This window comes from Hibiscus syriacus, unplaced genomic scaffold, assembly GCF_006381635.1.
Source record: "Hibiscus syriacus cultivar Baekdansim isolate YM2019G1 unplaced genomic scaffold, ASM638163v2 tig00110469_pilon, whole genome shotgun sequence".
Taxonomy (NCBI): Eukaryota; Viridiplantae; Streptophyta; class Magnoliopsida; order Malvales; family Malvaceae; genus Hibiscus; species Hibiscus syriacus.
Window position 1 is genome coordinate 1161682 of NW_024062751.1, and position 12519 is coordinate 1174200.

Sequence of the window (12519 nt, forward strand, 5' to 3'; positions counted from 1 at the left end):
CATATAAGGATTTTCTTTCTGAAAATCTAGATAATGTAGCTTCTTTTGATCAAAACAAATATTGTGAATTGTTTGTTGAGGCTATTCTGTGTCATGGTTATGCATATAGTATAGTTGAGCTTCTTGAAAAAAATCATTTACCATTACACTTGATAATGCTTCTACAAATGATAGAATGGTTAAGAAACTAAAAGATGATTTGAATGTCATTTCTCCTCTTCCTCGCAATGGTAAGTACTTCCATATAAGGTGTGTTGCCCACATTTTGAACTTGATAGTTCAAAAAGGTTTGAAGGTAATTGATTCTTCTGTTAATAAATTACTTCATATTGTTAAGTTTATTGATTCTTCTGACTCTCGACTTTGTGCCTTTGAATTAGTTATTAAACCCTAAACCCTTTAGTATAGGGGGTAGAATTTTGACCAAATTAAGAGCTTCACTTTTAAAAAAAAAATGTTGAGATTTTTGTTACAACCCGTAATTGGTTTTTTGAGCCGGAGGATAAAGATGGAGACTACCTTACTGTGGTTAATGACTCTGCTATGTAAAGATATGATATAATTGCTTTATATTTTATTTTAATCTCAATATTTCAAATTGCTTATTAATTATATTAATTTTAGTTTTTTAGGGTGTTAACGTTAAGTGAAGCCATTGGAATTTACGATTCAATCTTGTTTCTTCTGTTACAAGTAACTTATACGTATTAATTACTTACTGTATTTATCATGTTTAACAGTATCTGAAACAAATTTTAATTGATGCTTTTTTTTTGTAGGACGTTTCTGTCCAAAGTAACACATTCTGATTTTGCTTGATATTAATTTTATTTTCATAAACAATGTTGAATGTTTTATTATGTAAGGGTTTGGTAAAGTCGGAAATGTTTGGCACTGTTGGCCATCGTATTCCCTTTTGCTTTACTGTTGATTAAATGTTTGTTTAATGCAAAAAATATGCCTTATGTTGCTGTTGCTGCCTGTTGCATGCTGTCTATTGTTGCCTTGTATTTTATTTTGTTGGTCTGACTTAAATAGACTGTTGAAACTGCCATTTTTTTTCGAAATAACTACTCATGTTAAATTATGTTGGTAGCTTTAATAGTTGCCCGTAATTTAACAATGTTGGCAGCTATTTCGATATAAAAGCTCGATGAAGAAATTTTTGGTAGCAAAGTTAGACTTGCTGCCTGTTGTTGCCTTGTATTTTATTTTGTTGGTTTGACTTAAATAGACTGTTGAAACTGTCATTTTTTTCGAAATAACTACTCATGTTAAATTATGTTGGTAGCTTTAATAGTTGCCCGTAATTTAACAATGTTGGCAGCTATTTCGATATAAAAGCTCGATGAAGAAATTTTTGGTAGCAAAGTTAGACTTTTAGCCTTATAACATTTTTTTATAAGATCTGAGAGCTTAAAAGTTTTTAATTTTTTTTAATTTTATTGTATTTAACTTGAATTGACTCAAATGTTATTCAAATTTTATATTAAATGTTATTTAAATTATCATTATCAATTAAATTTATATTTTATATTATTTTTCATTTATGTTATAATTGTTAGATAATTTTTTGTTAAAAAATTAAACGGTATAGTTTATATTTATATTTTAGAGAATTAATCACATTTAATATTAATTTATTATCAAATTAATTATTATTTTATTGCCAAAATTATTTATATTATTAATGTAAACCATTAATATGTATTACATAATAAATACTTTTATTATTAATATTATTTTTTCTTTATATAAATTAAACTATATAATTTATATAAATTAAACTATATTAATTTTTCTTTGCATTATTAATAATGTTTTATCTAATTTACATTTAAACAATTTTATTAATTTTATTAAATAATTTTATATAATATGTCTATTTATTAATATAATTATCATAATAAATATTTTATTATAACATTTAAAAAGTAATCATATTAATATTTTAATTACATCATAAGTTAAAAAACTAATAATTTATAAGATTTCCATGGTAATATATAAGTCAGATAAATATTAGATCAGGTCATTAACAAGTCGAATCATTTACAGGTCAGATTAAAAACAAATCAGGTTAAAAATAGGTCAGGTTGAAAATATGTCAGGATGAAAACAATCGGGTAATACCAATTATTTACCAGGTCAATCTCGGTTCGGTTCATATCAATCGGATGTAGTTCGGGTTTGAGTATCATATTTTCGGTTCAATTCGGGTTCAGGTCGTTCTCAGGTCTAGTTCGGATCCACAATTTCCAGGTCCAAATCGGGTTCAGGTCAACACCAATTTCGACTCGAGTCGATTTCGGATCACCACAGTAAGTTAAAAATAATTTTGACTCGAGTCGATTTCAATCAATTTTACAAGTGGGGTCAGCTTTTTACCCTACCTTTAAGGTGTAATATATATATTTTATTTCTTTTGCTCTAATTTCCAATTCATTTGCTCTCTGTGTCTGCTGATGAAATGCGGGAAGTACAGGAATGACATGTGAAAATGCAATTTTCTTTTCTTTTTCCCCTTTTCCATTTGGGTTTGTTTTGATTTGGTTTTTTAATGAATTGTATGCCAGATTTAAATTTTACATATGTAGATCAAGCTCATTTAAGTTTCTAGATATCCTTGTACTTAGACAACGTTTTAGTTAGATTTGCTTTGTAATTTTACCTCTTTGCTTTGTATTGTTACAGTCTTTAGACCAAGCTAATAGATTTATCGTTTGCTCTGTCTCTCTGGGTCATTGAGAATTGTAAAGTGTTTAATGTGTACTGTGAGATGACAAACTATTTTGACTACAATTTTATCTCTTAGCATTTCGTCTCAATTGAAAACTCTTGCAAATTGATCTCCTGTATTTGAGCTCATATCTTTGATTTATGAACATATTGAAGCATTTGAGTATGGATGCGAAGGTCATTTTTTAGGTTCACAGCATGCATTTCTTGTGTTGCTCAATGGTAGTGCTTATTTTCTAGTCGAAATGATGCAGGTTGTGCAGTTGTTTTCTTGCTTGGATAAGATAAGCTATATTGAATGGGCACTTGATTCTGAGTATATTCTTTGCGGTCTCCATAAAAGACCGATGATACAGGTGTGGTCACTCACCCAACCCGAATGGACATGCAAAATAGATGAAGGTCCTGCTGGTATTGCTTATGCAAGATGGAGCCCAGATAGTCGTCACTTACTGACCACCTCGGAGTTTCAGCTGCGATTAACGGTTTCGTCCTTAGTTAACACAGCCTGTGTTCATGTACAATGGCCGAAGCATGCTTCTAAAGGAGTTTCATTTAGCAAAGATGGAAAGTTTGCTGCTATTTGCACAAGGCGGGATTGTAAGGACTATATAAATCTGTTGTCCTGTCACAATTGGGAGATAATGGGTGTTTTCGCTGTTGACACATTGGATATGACTGATATTGAGTGGTCACCGGATGACAGTGCAATAGTGATATGGGATTCGCCTCTTGTATACAAAGTATGTGAACTTTTTTATTCTTAGTTGTTATATCAAATTGTTATTTGGAAGAACTCTTTTCTTTTCGTTTATAAACGTTTGGTACATGGTAATTATAAGGATCTTATTCATTTTTAACGTCTTGAAAGCCTTTGCTTTTTTTACTTGATTGATCTGCTTCTTGCCTAGCACTATGAGCCAAGGGTGCTAAACTTTGCAAGCTAAGATAAAATAGAGCTCTATGTTGTTGTTGTTGTGTGTTTTCCCTATCCTGGTGTAAACGGTAGCTTGTGTAAGATATATTCAAATATACAATTACATGGCCCTGAAAATTGTGTTTCTAATTAGCTATCTATTGTTACATACTAATGTTTATGGTTTTACCAACGTAAAAGTAGCATTTTATTTTGTGTGCAAATAACTTTCTCTGTTGAACTGATATAATTGGAAATATTTAAGTGTCCAATGCTCTTATTTAATTTGATAGGTTCTAATATATTCTCCAGATGGAAGGTGCATCTTCAAGTATCAAGCATATGAAAGTGGATTGGGAGTTAAAAGTGTTTCATGGTCCCCTGTAGCCAGTTTCTTGCCATGGTTAGTTATGATCAGATGCTGCGAGTTCTAAATCACCTTACTTGGAAAACTTTTGCAGAGTTTATGCACTTATCAACTGTTCGTGCTCCTTGTTTTGCTGCTATTTTCAAGGTAAGCTGTTTTCCTTGTTATGATGATTCAATCTGTGAGAAGCATCTATTAAGTTTGTTTCTTATAATGGCAGGAGGTAGATGAGCCATTGCAACTTGATATGTCTGAATTATGTTTGGACGATGATTTTTTGGGAGGCTCTGGTAAGGCTAATGAGATTCTATATCTCTGATTATTTTCTTTAATTTGATGTAATGCTTGATACTAGAGCTTGTTGTGGAATTGTGCTCAACTGTCTAGAACCCGAGTGATTTGTGCATTTTTATACAATTTCTTGAACTTAAATGCTTTTGCCTGCATGGCTTTCCTGTCATTATTCAGTATCTGAATTGCAGCCTTTCTGTTATTTAATTCAGTTCATGTGCCCCACTAGCAGATGCTCCAGAAGGACACTTCAAGGTTAGATATGAGGTTATGGAAGTACCCATTACTCTGCCTTTCTAGAAGCCTCCTGCAGACAAACCTAACCCTAAACAAGGAATAGGTAAGTCTTACCAAACTGATGTAGATTGAATAAAAGTTCTATGCTTTTCGTACTGTATATTCAAGTGACACAAAATCCCAGTACAAAGAATTGAGAATGCTTTTTTACTTCAAATATTAACAAAACTCTCTTACAGTATATTTCATTTTTATCCGAAAAATATTGTTGAATTTGGAAACAATCAGTATCCTTTCTACGTTACCTCTACCATTATAGCGATCAGCCTGTAGCATGCAACTTAAAACCAATCTCTAATGAGAGGCAAGACCATACGAAACCTAGCACGTAAAGGCCACTCAGCTCTCCACCTCATTTGTAACTCAGCAGAGGTCTACACGTAGACAACCTTAAATGGAATTTGGCAGGAAGAACATAACACATTGGGTTTGTTTTCGTGTTAAACAACTATCCTAAAAGCTAATTGACTATAGGTGGAGAGGTGCAACTTGATACAAGACCACCACTTAACTGTCGGTTGCCAATTATCATTGCCGATGCCATATTAAGATGTTTGAAAATGTATTCTTAATTGATATGATGATTTGGTTTCAAGTACTTTTTCTAAGGATCAATCTTAAGGACACTCGTATTTAAGGCTGCTTAATAAACCGAGTAGCATGAGTTGATCGAATTAACTTTGATTTTCCTCCCTTTAATGTTGTTACTAACCAACTAATTTTATTCTAGGTCTTCTTTCATGGAGCAGTGATAGCCAATATATCTGTACTCGCAGCGATAGCATGCCGACTGCACTCTGGATTTGGGACATACGCCATTTGGAATTAGCTGCCATCTTGGTGCAAAAGGATCCTATTCGTGCAGCAGGTTGGGATCCGATATGCACTTGCCTTGTTCTTTGCACCAGCAGCTCTCATTTGTATATGTGAACCCCTTCGGGTGCATACTGTGTAAATAATCCACTACCACCGTCTTTCAGTTGGGCCCGAAATTGGCTTCGACTTAGGAAAATAGATTAGGAGTCGCCACTGACCATTTTAAAACGAATTTAGGTGGGTCGGATACCATCTTACCTGATCTGCGTTGTACCAAAACGTTTTGATTTGGAGTCGGTTACGGTCAAGGAAGGATTAGTACCCTTGAACCGCTCTTCGATGGCAATTAATTTGTCGGTTGTCTTTATTTGTGAAAATTTAAAATTTAAATTGAAATTTAAAATTTCGGTTCGATTTGTATACCTTTGATCGATTGAAATTTCTCTACAAAGTTAAAATGTTAAGAAAAAAATATATATATATATATTAAATAAATGAGGAAGAAAAAGAAAAAATAATAATAAAATAAAACAATAAGAAAATAAAGAAAATAAAAACATTAAATAAATCAAAAGGGAAAAAATAAAAATAAAAACAATAAAAAAATAAAAGTTAGATTTTAAAAATAATAAACTAAAAATAAGAAAAACAAAAATACACCAAAATTTGGAAAAAACTGAATAACTAAAATAAAAAATGCTAAAAGTTAAAAAGGAAAAATAACTAAAAAAATAAAGGACAAAATCAAAATAAATTAAAATGGATGGATTAACATGACACTAAAAATGAATTGCAACAGAAAAAATAAAAGTTAGGGGCCAAATTGTAAAAAAAAGGAAAAAGAATGTAAATTGAAAATAAGATCAAATTGAATAAATCGAAAATGCAGAGGCCAAATTGCATACAGTGACCAAAATGAATTACGCTTCGAAAGTAAGAGACGGCAGAAAGGATTAAACTTTCCCCTAATTGCAACTTAATTCCCCGTAAATAAAAGGCCTAAAACCCCCAATTTTCCCTCGTTCTCTCATTTCACTCAAATTATCATTCTCTAATTCTCTCCCAACTCTCTCAACATATCCCCATCGACGGGGAACCGACCACCAGCCGAGCACCGTCTGCCACCGCCCAAAGCCGCCGTCGGCAGACACTTTTGGTGGTCGAAAAAATAGAAATTACATCCAAACACTCGTTTCAACGTCCCCAACCCAAAACCATAGCCCGATTACCACAAAAAACCCTCGGTCGACCTAGATCTGAAGTAAAAGCTTCGACTTTTTACCTTCCACGAACGGTTCGTCTTCCGATGGTCCTTCTTCTCCTGCTTGCTTGTTGACCTTGATGAGGCAAAAAGGCTTGCTTTTTTTGCGGTTTTATTTCTGTCGTTTTGGTGTGGTTGGTTTCGGCAGACTGTTTTGGTGGGTTTTTGGTGTAATGTTCTCTTTACTTTGTGTTTGATCTTGTGAATGGGTTTGTGATGCTCTCGGTATTTTTGGTCGTTGGTTCGATTGTTGTCTCTGTTTGGTTGGTTCTTGGTTCCCCGTGGGTTTTCTCTGTGTATTGTGGTATATTGTTGATGGTATTTTTATGGCTCTCGGTTTTCTCGATTCTGTGTATTCTGTTGTTGATTTTGGGAACTGTTGATGTCGTTGTCCGTTGATTCTCTGTGTGGTATTTTTGTACAGCCCCAATGGGGACTGTTTTCGATGATATAGGGGTTGTTCCCGTATGTTTCGGCCTTACGTTGTTCATGGTTGGCCGGTCATCTAGGGATGGGTCAGTCTCGAGAATTTCGGCGGAAAATCTGACCGCTTGGGCGTTTCGTGCTTGACCCCTTGACTACCCCCTTGTGCGGCGCCTGTGCTGACGCGTGTAAACCCTAGCTTCTTTGGATGTTGACTACAGGCTGGGTCAGGCCCAACTATCTCCAAACTGAGACTTAATGGACTCAAAAATGAACCTGACAATAAAATGAAAGTAAAATTAATAAAAGAAAGAAAAAATAAAAATAAATAACAATGATAATAATAATATATTATTATATAAAATATTTTCTAAAATCTATATAATATATATTTTCAAAAGTATTTTAAAATTATATATTATATATTTTTAAAAAAATGTTTTTCAAAATTATATAGTTTTCAAAAATGTTTTTAAAACTATATATTATAAGTTTTCAAAATGATTTCAAAACTATATAATATATATATGTTTTTCAAAATGTTTTTAAAAACTCTATATATTTTCAAAATGTTTAAAAACTATATAATATATATATTTTCAAAATTTTTTAAAAACTATATATTATATTTATTTTCAAAATGTTTTAAAAACTATATAATATATATATTTTCAAAAATGTTTTAAAAACTATATATTATATTTATTTTCAAAACTTTTAAAAACTATATAATATATAAATATTTTCAAACATGTTTTCAAAACTATATATTATATATATATTAAAATTTTTTAAAACTATATAATATAAAAAATGGGACGAAAATGAGTGTTTACAGCTGCCTATCTTTGTCATTTTTCGTGGAACGAAAAATAGGACAAAGATAAAAATACACAAATTTTCGTTGGTGGAGTTGAAGAATAACTCCCTGTCGAATTCAGTTGCAGATGGCTCCTCCGTCGCGAAGTCGAGTCCACCTTGAAATGATACAAAATTGAAGTCGTAGTTCTGAATCAAGATATGACTTCAAATTGCAGTCCACCTCGATCTTCTTCTGGGTTTAAAGATCTTGGTTGGAAAATTCGACTGGAAAGTAGTTCCTTGAGCCTACGATGTGGTTGATAGGCCCTCGAGCTGAATGAAATTGAACTCAAAAGGTCTTCGTTGACAGATAGATTTTCTCGACTTAAGCTATGCTACCTCAAAACAATTTTTTGTCACTGAGGCACGGTTAACCCGAGTCTTCTTCTTGACTTGAAAAACCTCGATTGCAATCGGACAGTAATGTGATTGAGGTATCATCGAGCTGAATGGAATCGAACACGACAATTTTATTGACATATAGCCCTTTTGCCTTGAACCATGCTATAAGCTTGATTTTCCTTTGAGTTGAATGTAATTGAACTCGAAGGCCTTTAGCAGATAGCCCTTCTCGACTTAAGCTATACTGCAAATGATGGTGCCTTTGAGCTGAGTGTAATCGAACTCGAAGGTCTTTGGCAGATAACCCTTCTTGACTTAAGCTATGCTGCAAATGATGTGCCTTGGAGCTAAGCGTAGTCGAACTCGAAGGTCTTTTGTTGGCAGATAACCCTTCTATCCTTGAGTTATGTTGCAAATATTGGTGCCTTTGAGCTGAGTGTATTGAACTCGAAGGTCTTTGGCAGATAACCCTTCTCGACTTAAGCTATGCTGCAAATGACGTGCCTTGGAGCTGAGCGTAGTCGAACTAGGTCTTTGTTGACAGATAACCCTTCTAACATTGAGTTATGCTGTAAATGATGTGCCCTCGAAGCTGAGTGTAATCAAACTCGAGAGTCTTTGGCAGATAACCCTTCTAACATTGAGTTATGCTGTAAATGATGTGCCCTCGAAGCTGAGTGTAATCAAACTCGAGAGTCTTTGGCAGATAACCCTTCTCGACTTAAGTTATGCTACAAATGATGTGCCTTGGAGCTGAGCGTAGTCGAACTCGAAGGTCTTTGGTTTGCAGATAACCCTTCTCGACTTAAGTTATGCTGTAAATGATATGCCTTGGAGCTGAGTATAGTCAAACTCGAAGGTCTTTTGCTGGCAGATATCCCTTCTAGCCCTGAGCTATGCTACAAATGATGTGCCTTGGAGCTAAGTGTAGTCAAACTCGAAGGTCTTGGCTGACAGATATCCCTTGAGTTATGCTGATATTTTCTTAAAAAATGGCTTCCCTTCATGGGTCTAAGACGATCATAATTCTCCAGGTGGCTCCCCTGCGCGGATCTGAGCCAAGTAATGTGATTTTTGTATAACTTCCCTTAATAGGAAAGTCCACTGATAAATTTGCCAAACGAATATCTTCCGTCGTGAATTGAAATCAGCTTGAAAACGTCAATCGGGAACTAGCCACTCATCGTTGAGTTAACCTGAACTGAACACTTTCTAACTAGTTCTCAAACTCATCTGAAGTTGATTATCGATCTTTCAGTCTGTCGAATTAGTTGAGGTGTAGCTTCTTGATGTCGAGTTAAGCAACCACCATCAATCTTTAAAGGTGCTTTTGAATCGAGTATCCTTCGTCTTGAAGTCGAAACTTGACTCTAAAAGCAGTAAAAAATCATGTATGTGAATAATAAATGTGATGCTCTTAAGTATGCCTAAGATGCATGCAACATGAATGAGTTATGTTTTATCTCTTGGATTGGAGTCCTGTGTTCTGTCCGCCAATATGGTCTTAGGATCGATCGTGCCCCATTTGCTTCTCGAGCTTTGGCTTTACAGACTTTCATATCTGAGACTGTTCTGTTTGAAAATGTTTTTCCATTTTTCTTGTTTTTGGAGGGAAAAGAAATTTTTTTGTAAAATATTGCTCATTCATTCAGGCTTGCAATCGAATCAAATCATAAACGTGAGTTCGAAGTATATCAAATGAATCATTATCTCTTTTAATGCTTTCAGAGTTATAGATCTTTGACAAATGTTCAAATGGATGAGTTGACTTTAGGTTGACCTAAGGTTATTTTTTCGGTTATTGCAACATGCTTTTCTTTGGCTTGGCATCTTAATTGGATGCAGACAAAATGACGCAACTATCACACTTACAGGACCTTCTATTTCGGTTCTCTGAAATCTTCCATTTGTTCAAGTTTTGTAAGCTCCTCTAACAAAGGTAGTGCAGAAATATCGGTCTAAAAATGAAATTCTTGAGTGCTCGTGTGTATTTGACTATAACAGGTGTTCCTTAACTCCCTTAGTCCATTTTTATCGAAACTCCTTATTTAATTTGCCATTGTATGGCTAGCTGGATCCATAAAGTCGGGCGTTTAACTAATTGCTTTAGAGGGACAACTCAATAGATATTATAATCACCTTTATCAGGCTAGCTGAATATTATCCATAAAGCCGGGGCGTTTATCCAATTGCTTTAGAGGGATAACTCAAGCTTTATTGTATATTAATCACCTTTATCAGGCTAGCTGAATCTTATCCATAAAGTCGGGGCTTTTAACCAATTATTTTCTAGGGACACTCAAGCTTTATTGTATATATATAATATTATAATTTGGGTATACGGGTCTAATTTCTTAAGATTGTCAAGAAGAACCTGTTATAGTCTAGGTGTTTTTGAAAGTCAAGAAATCTCATCTTTAGAGTTCAATTTCCAAGCAACTGACCTAAACTAGATTTACCTACTCAATTATTTCATCTGTGAATATCATGATCATCACTGAATGTCTTAAATAAAAAGCGTAGTAATGTCATATGAAAAAGAATGCCCCAAGTTGTCCGCAACTTATGAAAGGAAAATGTTATATTGGTTAATTGCAAGAGCAGGGTACAGTGTTTGAGTGTATATTCTGGGTAAGGTCAAAGTCCTTGTTTTAAATCATGTTACTTCGTCAAAGATTTGTAACTTTGAACCATTTACTGAGTTTCTTAATTCAGATGATATTAAAGAGTTACAAGTTTGCAAATGTGATTCATTGCTTAACATCTTTAAAGTAACACAAATTTATTTAAAAGTCCTTACAAAAACTTGAGAAAATATGAAAAAATAAATTTAAACAGAATGCCTCAAATGATGAAATGATCTTCCTCACTTGGATGCCACCAAGTTGTTGAAGTCGATCCAGTTCTGGTTACGCATCTTCTGTACGACTCTCATGAATGCGTAACAGTTCTTAATTGTGTGCCCTGGGACACCGCCGTGATATTCACAATGAGCATTCTCATCATACCACTTGGGTATGGGGGCTTCATGGGTTCCACCGGGTATGTGACACTACATGGGTGTTAAGAAGTTGTTGGTAAAGCTCTTTGTAGGTCATGGGAATAGGGCTGAAATGTTCCTTTTCCTTTTTGGGTTCTCTAGAATCTTGTTTAGAAGTACATGACGGTACAAATACAGTTGATTTTGGTTTGGAGATTATAATACCTTTACTGACATGGTTGATGTTGTTAATCTCCACCCCTCTCTCATATATGAGGTTTCCTACTGGCCTCCCCATCCTTAATTTTGCCTTGCTTTATGGCCGACTCGATCATTTCTCCGGCCATAACCAAGTCTGAAAAGCTCCCTGATGTAATCACAACCAGGTTTCTGAAGTATAGAGCCTTCAGGATCTGTACGAAAAGCTTCTGGGTTTCCTTTTCATCCAAGGGTAGATGAACTTGTACAACCAAATCTCTCCATTTTTGTGCGTATTGCCTGAAACTCTCGTTATGCTTCTTTTCCATGCTTTGTAGCATAACTCGATCTGGCCTTATGTCATTGACATGCTTGTATTGTTACAAAAATGACTTGGCCAGGTCCTTCAAGGTCTTGATATTTGATCGGCTTAGCTGGTTGTACCATCGGATGGCTGAGCCTGATAGACTCTCCTGGAAGCAGTGAATCAAGAGTTGATTGTTTCCTCCATATACTGTCATCTTTCGGTAGAACATGGTGATGTGAGCGGATGGGAAGCTATTTCTGTCGAACTTCTCGAATTTCGGGGACTTGAATTTCGGAGAAGAACCAAGTATAGGACTAGGCTGAGTTTCGTGGCATCGATTTCATGGTAGTCATAGTCTCCTTTGACTACCTTCATTTGGTCCTCCAATTGTTTGATTTTTTCCTGCATCTTATTCGCTTTGTCCTCTTCGTCCAAATCCGGTATATGGTAATAACCCGGATTGTTATTAGGGTTAAATATAGCAGCTTGTATCTCTGTAGTAGATGTGGTTTTTACTTTTGCAGTGGATAGGTCCTCTTGAAGTTCAGGTAAGATTCCAGGTGCGATAACCACTTGTGGGGTAGGTGATATATTTACCCCTTCGGATGAACTGCCCCAGGTGCACTCGCTTACTGTAGACCAGACAACTTGGCCACAATTTGATCGACCAATGACTCTTGGTTTTTCATGATTGTATTCAGAGTACTCAGACTGCTCTGGT

At 34.7% G+C, this 12519-nt stretch overlaps 1 pseudogene; it reads left to right on the top strand.

Moving 5' to 3' along the window:
- The first annotated feature begins 2927 nt into the window (after positions 1-2927).
- LOC120127577 lies at positions 2928-5635 on the top strand (annotated as a pseudogene).
- The last annotated feature ends 6884 nt before the right edge of the window (positions 5636-12519 follow it).